Genomic DNA, 12,494 nt, shown 5'->3' with positions numbered 1-12,494 from the left:
AATTTCACAATTCTATAGGCTAGATCTCATGCTCCAATGGGTTGAACTTCCTATATTTCCAAATTTACCAATATAAAGAAGCAATTTTAAAATTCTACCTTTATTTAATTTTTATCAGTTGGCTTATTAGCTCAGTTGGAAAGAGCGTCGTGCTAATAACGCGAAGGTCTATTTTTTGGTACGTTATTATATTTGAAGTCTCTTATTTTCAAAACACAATTAAATTTAGGGTTCGTTTTGAAAGCCGAAATTCAATTTTGGAAGTCNAGGGTTCGTTTTCAAAGCCGAAATTGAATTTTCGAAGTTTTTATTTTTTTTTATTTTCCAGTGTTTGGTTATGTAAATAAAATTTAGTTAAAAAGAGAAAATTCATTCCAGTCAATGGAAAAAATCTCAATTTTGCGAGAAATGAATTCCTAATTTTTCTGTCGAAAGACATTTTTTGGTTTCACCACACCACCACCACAACGATAGTACACTACCAATGCACACAAACCTATGTAAATTGTCCAATCGTATATAGGTGCACCATTAGGCAATATTGAATGCACATTTGATATAATTTACACTATATATTCGGCGTTATATGCTTTTTTTTTATCGTAGTGCCAGTTTGAATTTCACAATTCTATAGGCTAGATCTCATGCTCCAATGGGTTGAACTTCCTATATTTCCAAATTTACCAATATAAAGAAGCAATTTTAAAATTCTACCTTTATTTAATTTTTATCAGTTGGCTTATTAGCTCAGTTGGAAAGAGCGTCGTGCTAATAACGCGAAGGTCTATTTTTTGGTACGTTATTATATTTGAAGTCTCTTATTTTCAAAACACAATTAAATTTAGGGTTCGTTTTGAAAGCCGAAATTCAATTTTGGAAGTCTTTTTTTTTTTTTGATTTTTCAGTGTTTGGTTATGTAAATAAAATTTAATTGAAAACAGAATATTCATTCTAGTTAATGGAAAAATGACTCAGTTTTGCGAAAAATGACTTCCTAATTTTTTTGTCGAAAGACATTTTTCAGTTTCACCACACCACCACCACAACGACAGCACACTACCAATGCTCACAAAGCTATGTAAATTGTCGAGTCGTGTATAGGTGCACGATTGGGCAATATTGAATGCACATTTGGTATAATTTACATTATATATTCGGCGTTATATGTTTTTTTGATCGTAGTGCCAGTTTCAATTTCACAATTCTATAGGCTAGATCTCATGCTCCAATGGGTTGAACTTCCTATATTTCCAAATTTACCAATATAAAGAAGCAATTTTAAAATTCTACCTTGATTTAATTATTTTCAATTGGCTTATTAGCTCAGTTGGTTAGAGCGTCGTGCTAATAACGCGAAGGTCACAGGTTCGAGACCTGTATGAGCCATCACACTTATTATTGACTTTGAACTTGTACTATTTTTTGGTACGTTATTATATTTGAAGTCTCTTATATTAAAAACACAATTAAATTTAGGGTTCGTTTTGAAAGGCGGAATTGAATTTTGGAAGTCCTTTTTTTTCTTTTGATTTTCCAGTGTTTGGTTATGTAAATAAAATTTAGTTGAAAAGAGAAAATTCATTCTAGTCAATGGAAAAAAGACTCAGTTTTGCAAAAAATGACTTCCCAATTTTTTTGTCGAAAGACATTTTTCAGTTTCACCACACCACCACCACAACGACAGCACACTACCAATGCACACAAAGCTATGTAAATTGTCCAATCGTGTATAGGTGCACCATTAGGCAATATTGAATGCACATTTGATATAATTTACATTATATATTCGGCGTTATATGCTTTTTTTATCGTAGTGCCAGTTTCAATTTCACAATTCTATAGGCTAGATCTCATGCTCCAATGGGTTGAACTTCCTATATTTCCAGATTTACAAATATAAAGAAGCAATTTTAAAATTCTACCTTTATTTAATTTTTTTCAATTGGCTTATTAGCTCAGTTGGTTAGAGCGTCGTGCTAATAACGCGAAGGTCACAGGTTCGAGACCTGTATGAGCCATCACACTTATTATTGACTTTGAACTTGTACTATTTTTTGGAACGTTATTATATTTGAAGTCTCTAATTCCCAAAACACAATTAAATTTAGGGTTCGTTTTCAAAACCGAAATTGAATTTTCTAAGTTTTTTTTTTTTGATATTCCAGTGTTTGGTTATGTAAATAAAATTTAGTTAAAAAGAGAAAATTCATTCCAGTCAATGGAAAAAATCTCAATTTTTTGCGAGAAATGACTTCCTAATTTTTCTGTCGAAAGACATTTTTTGGTTTCACCACACCACCACCACAACGATAGTACACTACCAATGCACACAAACCTATGTAAATTGTTCAATCGTATATAGGTGCACCATTAGGCAATATTGAATGCACATTTGATATAATTTACACTATATATTCGGCGTTATATGCTTTTTTGATCGTAGTGCCAGTTTGAATTTCACAATTCTATAGGCTAGATCTCATGCTCCAATGGGTTGAACTTCCTATATTTCAGAAATTACCAATATAAAGAAGGAATTTAAATTCTACCTTTATTTAATCTTTTTCAATTGTCTTATTACCTCAGTTGGTAAGAATGTCCTGCTAATAATGCGAAGGTCACAGGTTCGAGACCTGTATGACCCATCACACTTATTATTGACTTTGAACTTGTACTTTTTTTTGCTACATTATTATATTTGAAGTCTCTTATTTTCAAAACACAATTAAATTTAGTGTTCGTTTTGAAAGCCGAAATTGAATATTGGAAGTCTTTTTTCTTCTTTTGATTTTCCTGTGTTTGGTTATTTAAATAAAATTTAGTTAAAAAGAGAAAAATTCATTGTAGTCAATGGAAAATAGACTCAGTTTTGCGAAAAATGTCTTCCAAAATTTTCTGTCGAAAGACATTTTTCAGTTTCACCACACCACCACCACAACGACAGCACACTGCCAATGCAGACAAAGCTCTGTAAATTGTGCAATCGTGTATAGGTGCACCATTACGCAATATTGAATGCACATTTGATATAATTTACATTATATATTCGGCGTTATATGCTTTTTTGATCGTAGTGCCAGTTTCAATTTCACAATTCTATAGGCTAGATCTCATGCTCCAATGGGTTGAACTTCCTATATTTCAAAATTTACCAATATAAAGAAGCAATTTTAAAATTCTACCTTCATTTAATTATTTTCAATTGGCTTATTAGCTCAGTTGGTTAGAGCGTCGTGCTAATAACGCGAAGGTCACAGGTTCGAGACCTGTATGAGCCATCACACTTATTATTGACTTTGAACTTGTACTATTTTTTGGTACGTTATTATATTTGAAGTCTCTTATATTAAAAACACAATTAAATTTAGGGTTCGTTTTGAAAGGCGAAATTGAATTTTGGAAGTCCTTTTTTTTCTTTTGATTTTCCAGTGTTTGGTTATGTAAATAAAATTTAGTTGAAAAGAGAAAATTCATTCTAGTCAATGGAAAAAAGACTCAGTTTTGCAAAAAATGACTTCCCAATTTTTTTGTCGAAAGACATTTTTCAGTTTCACCACACCACCACCACAACGACAGCACACTACCAATGCACACAAAGCTATGTAAATTGTCCAATCGTGTATAGGTGCACCATTAGGCAATATTGAATGCACATTTGATATAATTTACATTATATATTCGGCGTTATATGCTTTTTTTATCGTAGTGCCAGTTTCAATTTCACAATTCTATAGGCTAGATCTCATGCTCCAATGGGTTGAACTTCCTATATTTCAAAATTTACCAATATAAAGAAGCAATTTTAAAATTCTACCTTTATTTAATTTTTTTAAATTGGCTTATTAGCTCAGTTGGTTAGAGCGTCGTGCTAATAACGCGAAGGTCACAGGTTCGAGACCTGTATGAGCCATCACACTTATTATTGACTTTGAACTTGTACTATTTTTTGGTACGTTATTATATTTGAAGTCTCTTATATTCAAAACACAATTAAATTTAGGGTTCGTTTTGAAAGCCGAAATTGAATTTTGGAAGTCCTTTTTTTTCTTTTGATTTTCCAGTGTTTGGTTATGTAAATAAAATTTAGTTGAAAAGAGAAAATTCATTCTAGTCAATGGAAAAAAGACTCAGTTTTGCAAAAAATGACTTCCCAATTTTTTTGTCGAAAGACATTTTTCAGTTTCACCACACCACCACCACAACGACAGCACACTACCAATGCACACAAAGCTATGTAAATTGTCCAATCGTGTATAGGTGCACCATTAGGCAATATTGAATGCACATTTGATATAATTTACATTATATATTCGGCGTTATATGCTTTTTTTATCGTAGTGCCAGTTTCAATTTCACAATTCTATAGGCTAGATCTCATGCTCCAATGGGTTGAACTTCCTATATTTCAAAATTTACCAATATAAAGAAGCAATTTTAAAATTCTACCTTTATTTAATTTTTTTCAATTGGCTTATTAGCTCAGTTGGTTAGAGCGTCGTGCTAATAACGCGAAGGTCACAGGTTCGAGACCTGTATGAGCCATCACACTTATTATTGACTTTGAACTTGTACTATTTTTTGGTACGTTATTATATTTGAAGTCTCTTATATTCAAAACACAATTAAATTTAGGGTTCGTTTTGAAAGCCGAAATTGAATTTTGGAAGTCCTTTTTTTTCTTTTGATTTTCCAGTGTTTGGTTATGTAAATAAAATTTAGTTGAAAAGAGAAAATTCATTCTAGTCAATGGAAAAAAGACTCAGTTTTGCAAAAAATGACTTCCCAATTTTTTTGTCGAAAGACATTTTTCAGTTTCACCACACCACCACCACAACGACAGCACACTACCAATGCACACAAAGCTATGTAAATTGTCCAATCGTGTATAGGTGCACCATTAGGCAATATTGAATGCACATTTGATATAATTTACATTATATATTCGGCGTTATATGCTTTTTTTATCGTAGTGCCAGTTTCAATTTCACAATTCTATAGGCTAGATCTCATGCTCCAATGGGTTGAACTTCCTATATTTCAAAATTTACCAATATAAAGAAGCAATTTTAAAATTCTACCTTTATTTAATTTTTTTCAATTGGCTTATTAGCTCAGTTGGTTAGAGCGTCGTGCTAATAACGCGAAGGTCACAGGTTCGAGACCTGTATGAGCCATCACACTTATTATTGACTTTGAACTTGTACTATTTTTTGGTACGTTATTATATTTGAAGTCTCTTATATTCAAAACACAATTAAATTTAGGGTTCGTTTTGAAAGCCGAAATTGAATTTTGGAAGTCCTTTTTTTTCTTTTGATTTTCCAGTGTTTGGTTATGTAAATAAAATTTAGTTGAAAAGAGAAAATTCATTCTAGTCAATGGAAAAAAGACTCAGTTTTGCAAAAAATGACTTCCCAATTTTTTTGTCGAAAGACATTTTTCAGTTTCACCACACCACCACCACAACGACAGCACACTACCAATGCACACAAAGCTATGTAAATTGTCCAATCGTGTATAGGTGCACCATTAGGCAATATTGAATGCACATTTGATATAATTTACATTATATATTCGGCGTTATATGTTTTTTTGATCGTAGTGCCTGTTTGAATTTCACAATTCTATAGGCTAGATCTCATGCTCCAATGGGTTGAACTTCCTATATTTCAAAAATTACCAATATAAAGAAGAAATTTAAATTCTACCTTTATTTAATCTTTTTCAATTGGCTTATTAGATCAGTTGGTTAGAACGTCTTGTTAATAACGCGAAGGTCACAGGTTCGAGACCTGTATGAGCCATCACACTTATATTATTTACTTTGAACTTGTACTTTTTTTTTGGTACATTATTATATTTGAAGTCTCTTATTTTCAAAACACAATTAAATTTAGTGTTCGTTTTGAAAGCCGAAATTGAATATTGGAAGTCTTTTTTTTTTCTTTTGATTTTCCTGTGTTTGGTTATTTAAATAAAATTTAGTTAAAAAGAGAAAATTCATTGTAGTCAATGGAAAAAAGACTCAGTTTTGCGAAAAATATCTTCCAAAATTTTCTGTGGAAAGACATTTTTCAGTTTCACCACACCACCACCACAACGATAGTACACTACCAATGCACACAAACCTATGTAAATTGTCCACTCGTGTATAGGTACACTATTAGGCAATATTGAATGCACATTTGATATAATTTATATTATATATTCGGCGTTATATGCTTTTTTGATCGTAGTGCCAGTTTCAATTTCACAATTCTATAGGCTAGATCTCATGCTTCAATGGGTTGAACTTCTTATATTTCCAAATTTACCAATATAAAGAAGATATTTTAAAATGCTACCTTTATTTAATTATTTTCAATTGGCTTATTAGCTCAGTTAGTTAGAGCGTCGTGCTAATAACGCGAAGGTCACAGGTTCGAGTCCTGTATGAGCCATCACACTTATTATTGACTTTGAACTTGTACTATTTTTTGGTACGTTATTATATTTGAAGTCTCTAATTTTCAAAACACAATTAAATTTAGGGTTCATTTTCAAAGCAGAAATTGAATTTTCGAAGTTTTTTTTTTTTTGATTTTCCAGTGTTTGGTTATGTAAATAAAATTTAGTTAAAAAGAGAAAATTAATTCCAGTCAATGGAAAAAATCTCAATTTTGCGAGAAATGACTTCCTAATTTTTCTGTCGAAAGACATTTTTTGGTTTCACCACACCACCGCCACAACGATAGTACACTACCAATGCACACAAACCTATGTAAATTGTCCAATCGTATATAGGTGCACCATTAGGCAATATTCAATGCACATTTGATATAATTTACATTATATATTCGGCGTTATATGCTTTTTTGATAGTAGTGCCTGTTTGAATTTCACAATTCTATAGGCTAGATCTCATGCTCCAATGGGTTGAACTTCCTATATTTCAAAAATTACCAATATAAAGAAGAAATTTAAATTCTACCTTTATTTAATCTTTTTCAATTGGCTTATTAGATCAGTTGGTTAGAACGTCTTGTTAATAACGCGAAGGTCACAGGTTCGAGACCTGTATGAGCCATCACACTTATATTATTTACTTTGAACTTGTACTTTTTTTTTGGTACATTATTATATTTGAAGTCTCTTATTTTCAAAACACAATTAAATTTAGTGTTCGTTTTGAAAGCCGAAATTGAATATTGGAAGTCTTTTTTTTTCTTTTGATTTTCCTGTGTTTGGTTATTTAAATAAAATTTAGTTAAAAAGAGAAAATTCATTGTAGTCAATGGAAAAAAGACTCAATTTTGCGAAAAATATCTTCCAAAATTTTCTGTGGAAAGACATTTTTCAGTTTCACCACACCACCACCACAACGATAGTACACTACCAATGCACACAAACCTATGTAAATTGTCCACTCGTGTATAGGTACACTATTAGGCAATATTGAATGCACATTTGATATAATTTATATTATATATTCGGCGTTATATGCTTTTTTGATCGTAGTGCCAGTTTCAATTTCACAATTCTATAGGCTAGATCTCATGCTTCAATGGGTTGAACTTCTTATATTTCCAAATTTACCAATATAAAGAAGATATTTTAAAATGCTACCTTTATTTAATTATTTTCAATTGGCTTATTAGCTCAGTTAGTTAGAGCGTCGTGCTAATAACGCGAAGGTCACAGGTTCGAGTCCTGTATGAGCCATCACACTTATTATTGACTTTGAACTTGTACTATTTTTTGGTACGTTATTATATTTGAAGTCTCTAATTTTCAAAACACAATTAAATTTAGGGTTCGTTTTCAAAGCAGAAATTGAATTTTCGAAGTTTTTTTTTTTTTTGATTTTCCAGTGTTTGGTTATGTAAATAAAATTTAGTTAAAAAGAGAAAATTAATTCCAGTCAATGGAAAAAATCTCAATTTTGCGAGAAATGACTTCCTAATTTTTCTGTCGAAAGACATTTTTTGGTTTCACCACACCACCGCCACAACGATAGTACACTACCAATGCACACAAACCTATGTAAATTGTCCAATCGTATATAGGTGCACCATTAGGCAATATTCAATGCACATTTGATATAATTTACATTATATATTCGGCGTTATATGCTTTTTTGATCGTAGTGCCTGTTTGAATTTCACAATTCTATAGGCTAGATCTCATGCTCCAATGGGTTGAACTTCCTATATTTCAAAAATTACCAATATAAAGAAGAAATTTAAATTCTACCTTTATTTAATCATTTTCAATTGGCTTATTAGATCAGTTGGTTAGAACGTCTTGTTAATAACGCGAAGGTCACAGGTTCGAGACCTGTATGAGCCATCACACTTATATTATTTACTTTGAACTTGTACTTTTTTTTTGGTACATTATTATATTTGAAGTCTCTTATTTTCAAAACACAATTAAATTTAGTGTTCGTTTTGAAAGCCGAAATTGAATATTGGAAGTCTTTTTTTTTTCTTTTGATTTTCCTGTGTTTGGTTATTTAAATAAAATTTAGTTAAAAAGAGAAAATTCATTGTAGTCAATGGAAAAAAGACTCAGTTTTGCGAAAAATATCTTCCAAAATTTTCTGTGGAAAGACATTTTTCAGTTTCACCACACCACCACCACAACGATAGTACACTACCAATGCACACAAATCTATGTAAATTGTCCAATCGTATATAGGTGCACTATTAGGCAATATTGAATGCACATTTGATATAATTTACATTATATATTCAGCGTTATATGCTTTTTTGATCGTAGTGCCAGTTTCAATTTCACAATTCTATAGGCTAGACCTCATGCTACAATGGGTTGAACTTCCTATATTTCCAAATTTACCAATACAAAGAAGATATTTTAAAATTCTACCTTTATTTAATTTGTTTTAATTGGCTTATTAGCTCAGTTGGTTAGAGTGTCGTGTTAATAACGCGAAGGTCACAGGTTCGAGACCTGTATGAGCCATCGCACTTATTATTGACTTTGAACTTGTACTATTTTTTGGTACGTTATTATATTTGAAGTCTCTAATTTTCAAAACACAATTAAATTTAGGGTTCGTTTTCAAAGCCGAAATTGAATTTTCGAAGTTTTTTTTTTTTTTTGATTTTCCAGTGTTTAGTTAAGTAAATAAATTTTAGTTAAAAAGAGAAAATTAATTCCAGTCAATGGAAAAAATCTCAATTTTGCGAGAAATGACTTCCTAATTTTTCTGTCGAAAGACATTTTTTGGTTTCACCACACCACCGCCACAGCGATAGTACACTACCAATGCACACAAACCTATGTAAATTGTCCAATCGTATATAGGTGCACCATTAGGCAATATTCAATGCACATTTGATATAATTTACATTATATATTCGGCGTTATATGCTTTTTTGATCGTAGTGCCTGTTTGAATTTCACAATTCTATAGGCTAGATCTCATGCTCCAATGGGTTGAACTTCCTATATTTCAAAAATTACCAATATAAAGAAGAAATTTAAATTCTACCTTTATTTAATCTTTTTCAATTGGCTTATTAGATCAGTTGGTTAGAACGTCTTGTTAATAACGCGAAGGTCACAGGTTCGAGACCTGTATGAGCCATCACACTTATATTATTTACTTTGAACTTGTACTTTTTTTTTGGTACATTATTATATTTGAAGTCTCTTATTTTCAAAACACAATTAAATTTAGTGTTCGTTTTGAAAGCCGAAATTGAATATTGGAAGTCTTTTTTTTTTCTTTTGATTTTCCTGTGTTTGGTTATTTAAATAAAATTTAGTTAAAAAGAGAAAATTCATTGTAGTCAATGGAAAAAAGACTCAGTTTTGCGAAAAATATCTTCCAAAATTTTCTGTGGAAAGACATTTTTCAGTTTCACCACACCACCACCACAACGATAGTACACTACCAATGCACACAAACCTATGTAAATTGTCCACTCGTGTATAGGTACACTATTAGGCAATATTGAATGCACATTTGATATAATTTATATTATATATTCGGCGTTATATGCTTTTTTGATCGTAGTGCCAGTTTCAATTTCACAATTCTATAGGCTAGATCTCATGCTTCAATGGGTTGAACTTCTTATATTTCCAAATTTACCAATATAAAGAAGATATTTTAAAATGCTACCTTTATTTAATTATTTTCAATTGGCTTATTAGCTCAGTTAGTTAGAGCGTCGTGCTAATAACGCGAAGGTCACAGGTTCGAGTCCTGTATGAGCCATCACACTTATTATTGACTTTGAACTTGTACTATTTTTTGGTACGTTATTATATTTGAAGTCTCTAATTTTCAAAACACAATTAAATTTAGGGTTCGTTTTCAAAGCCGAAATTGAATTTTCGAAGTTTTTTTTTTTTTTTATTTTCCAGTGTTTGGTTATGTAAATAAAATTTAGTTAAAAAGAGAAAATTCATTCCAGTCAATGGAAAAAATCTCAATTTTGCGAGAAATGACTTCCTAATTTTTCTGTCGAAAGACATTTTTTGGTTTCACCACACCACCGCCACAACGATAGTACACTACCAATGCACACAAACCTATGTAAATTGTCCAATCGTATATAGGTGCACCATTAGGCAATATTCAATGCACATTTGATATAATTTACATTATATATTCGGCGTTATATGCTTTTTTGATCGTAGTGCCTGTTTGAATTTCACAATTCTATAGGCTAGATCTCATGCTCCAATGGGTTGAACTTCCTATATTTCAAAAATTACCAATATAAAGAAGAAATTTAAATTCTACCTTTATTTAATATTTTTCAATTGGCTTATTAGATCAGTTGGTTAGAACGTCTTGTTAATAACGCGAAGGTCACAGGTTCGAGACCTGTATGAGCCATCACACTTATATTATTTACTTTGAACTTGTACTTTTTTTTTGGTACATTATTATATTTGAAGTCTCTTATTTTCAAAACACAATTAAATTTAGTGTTCGTTTTGAAAGCCGAAATTGAATATTGGAAGTCTTTTTTTTTTCTTTTGATTTTCCTGTGTTAGGTTATTTAAATAAAATTTAGTTAAAAAGAGAAAATTCATTGTAGTCAATGGAAAAAAGACTCAGTTTTGCGAAAAATGTCTTCCAAAATTTTCTGTGGAAAGACATTTTTCAGTTTCACCACACCACCACCACAATGACAGCACACTACCAATGCACACAAACCTATGTAAATTGTTCAATCGAGTATAGGTGCACCATTACGCAATATTGAATGCACATTTGATATAATTTACATTATACACTCGGCGTTATATGCTTTTTTGATCGTAGTGCCAGTTTCAATTTCACAATTCTATAGGCTAGACCTCATGCTCCAATGGATTAAACTTCCTATATTTCCAAATTTTCCAATATAAAGAAGTCATTTTAAAATTCTACCTTTATTTAATTTTTTTTCAATTGGCTTATTAGCTCAGTTGGTTAGAGCGTCGTGCTAATAACGCGAAGGTTACAGGTTCGAGACTTGAATTAGCCATCACACTTATTATTGACTTTGAACTTGTACTATTTTTTGGTACGTTATTATATTTGAAGTCTCTAATTTTCAAAACACAATTAAATTTACGGTTCGTTTTCAAAGCCAAAATTGAATTTTCGAAGTTTTTTTTTTTTTGATTTTCCAGTGTTTGGTTATGTAAATAAAATTTAGTTAAAAAGAGAAAATTCATTCCAGTCAATGGAAAAAATCTCAATTTTGCGAGAAATGACTTCCTATTTTTCTGTCGAAAGACATTTTTTGGTTTCACCACTCCACCACCACAACGATAGTACACTACCAATGTACACAAACCTATGTAAATTGTCCAATCGTATATAGGTGCACCATTAGGCAATATTGAATGCACATTTGATATAATTTACATTATATATTCGGCGTTATATGCTTGTTTGATCGTAGTGCCAGTTTGAATTTCACAATTCTATAGGCTAGATCTCATGCTCCAATGGGTTGAACTTCCTATATTTCAAAAATTACCAATATAACAATGGGTTGAACTTCCTATATTTCAAAAATTACCAATATAAAGAAGGGTTGAACTTCCTATATTTCAAAAATTACCAATATAAAGAAGCAATTAAAATTCTACCTTTATTTAATCTTTTTCAATTGTCTTATTAGCTCAGTTGGTTAGAATGTCCTGCTAAAAACGCGAAGGTCATAGGTTTGAGAACTGTATGAGCCATCACACTTATTATTGACTTTGAATTTGCACTTATTTTTTGGTACATTTTTATATTGGAAGTCTCTTATTTTCAGAACACAAATAAATTTAGTGTTCGTTTTGAAAGCCGAAATTGAATATTGGAAGTCTTTTTTTTTCTTTTGATTTTCCTGTGTTAGGTTATTTAAATAAAATTTAGTTAAAAAGAGAAAATTCATTGTAGTCAATGGAAAAAATACTCAGTTTTGCGAAAAATGTCTTCCAAAATTTTCTGTGGAAAGACATTTTTCAGTTTCACCACACCACCACCACAA

The 12,494-nt window shown here is 31.1% G+C and overlaps 6 non-coding genes across 6 annotated transcripts; all 6 read left to right on the top strand.

The window, feature by feature from the left end:
* Positions 1–1,312: 1,312 nt before the first annotated feature.
* On the top strand, positions 1,313–1,386 carry TRNAI-AAU. Its single transcript has one exon. It is a non-coding gene; the product is annotated as a tRNA-Ile (tRNA).
* Positions 1,387–1,944: 558 nt separating this feature from the next.
* TRNAI-AAU lies at positions 1,945–2,018 on the top strand. The gene has a single exon. It is a non-coding gene; the product is annotated as a tRNA-Ile (tRNA).
* A 1,186-nt stretch (positions 2,019–3,204) lies between these two features.
* On the top strand, positions 3,205–3,278 carry TRNAI-AAU. The gene has a single exon. It is a non-coding gene; the product is annotated as a tRNA-Ile (tRNA).
* A 558-nt stretch (positions 3,279–3,836) lies between these two features.
* TRNAI-AAU lies at positions 3,837–3,910 on the top strand. The gene has a single exon. It is a non-coding gene; the product is annotated as a tRNA-Ile (tRNA).
* Positions 3,911–4,468: 558 nt separating this feature from the next.
* On the top strand, positions 4,469–4,542 carry TRNAI-AAU. Its single transcript has one exon. It is a non-coding gene; the product is annotated as a tRNA-Ile (tRNA).
* Positions 4,543–5,100: 558 nt separating this feature from the next.
* On the top strand, positions 5,101–5,174 carry TRNAI-AAU. The gene has a single exon. It is a non-coding gene; the product is annotated as a tRNA-Ile (tRNA).
* The last annotated feature ends 7,320 nt before the right edge of the window (positions 5,175–12,494 follow it).

Source organism: Ipomoea triloba, chromosome 11 (assembly GCF_003576645.1).
Source record: "Ipomoea triloba cultivar NCNSP0323 chromosome 11, ASM357664v1".
Lineage (NCBI taxonomy): Eukaryota > Viridiplantae > Streptophyta > Magnoliopsida > Solanales > Convolvulaceae > Ipomoea > Ipomoea triloba.
The sequence above is the reverse complement of the archived record's forward strand: the minus strand, read 5'-3'. Positions and strand labels throughout refer to the sequence as shown.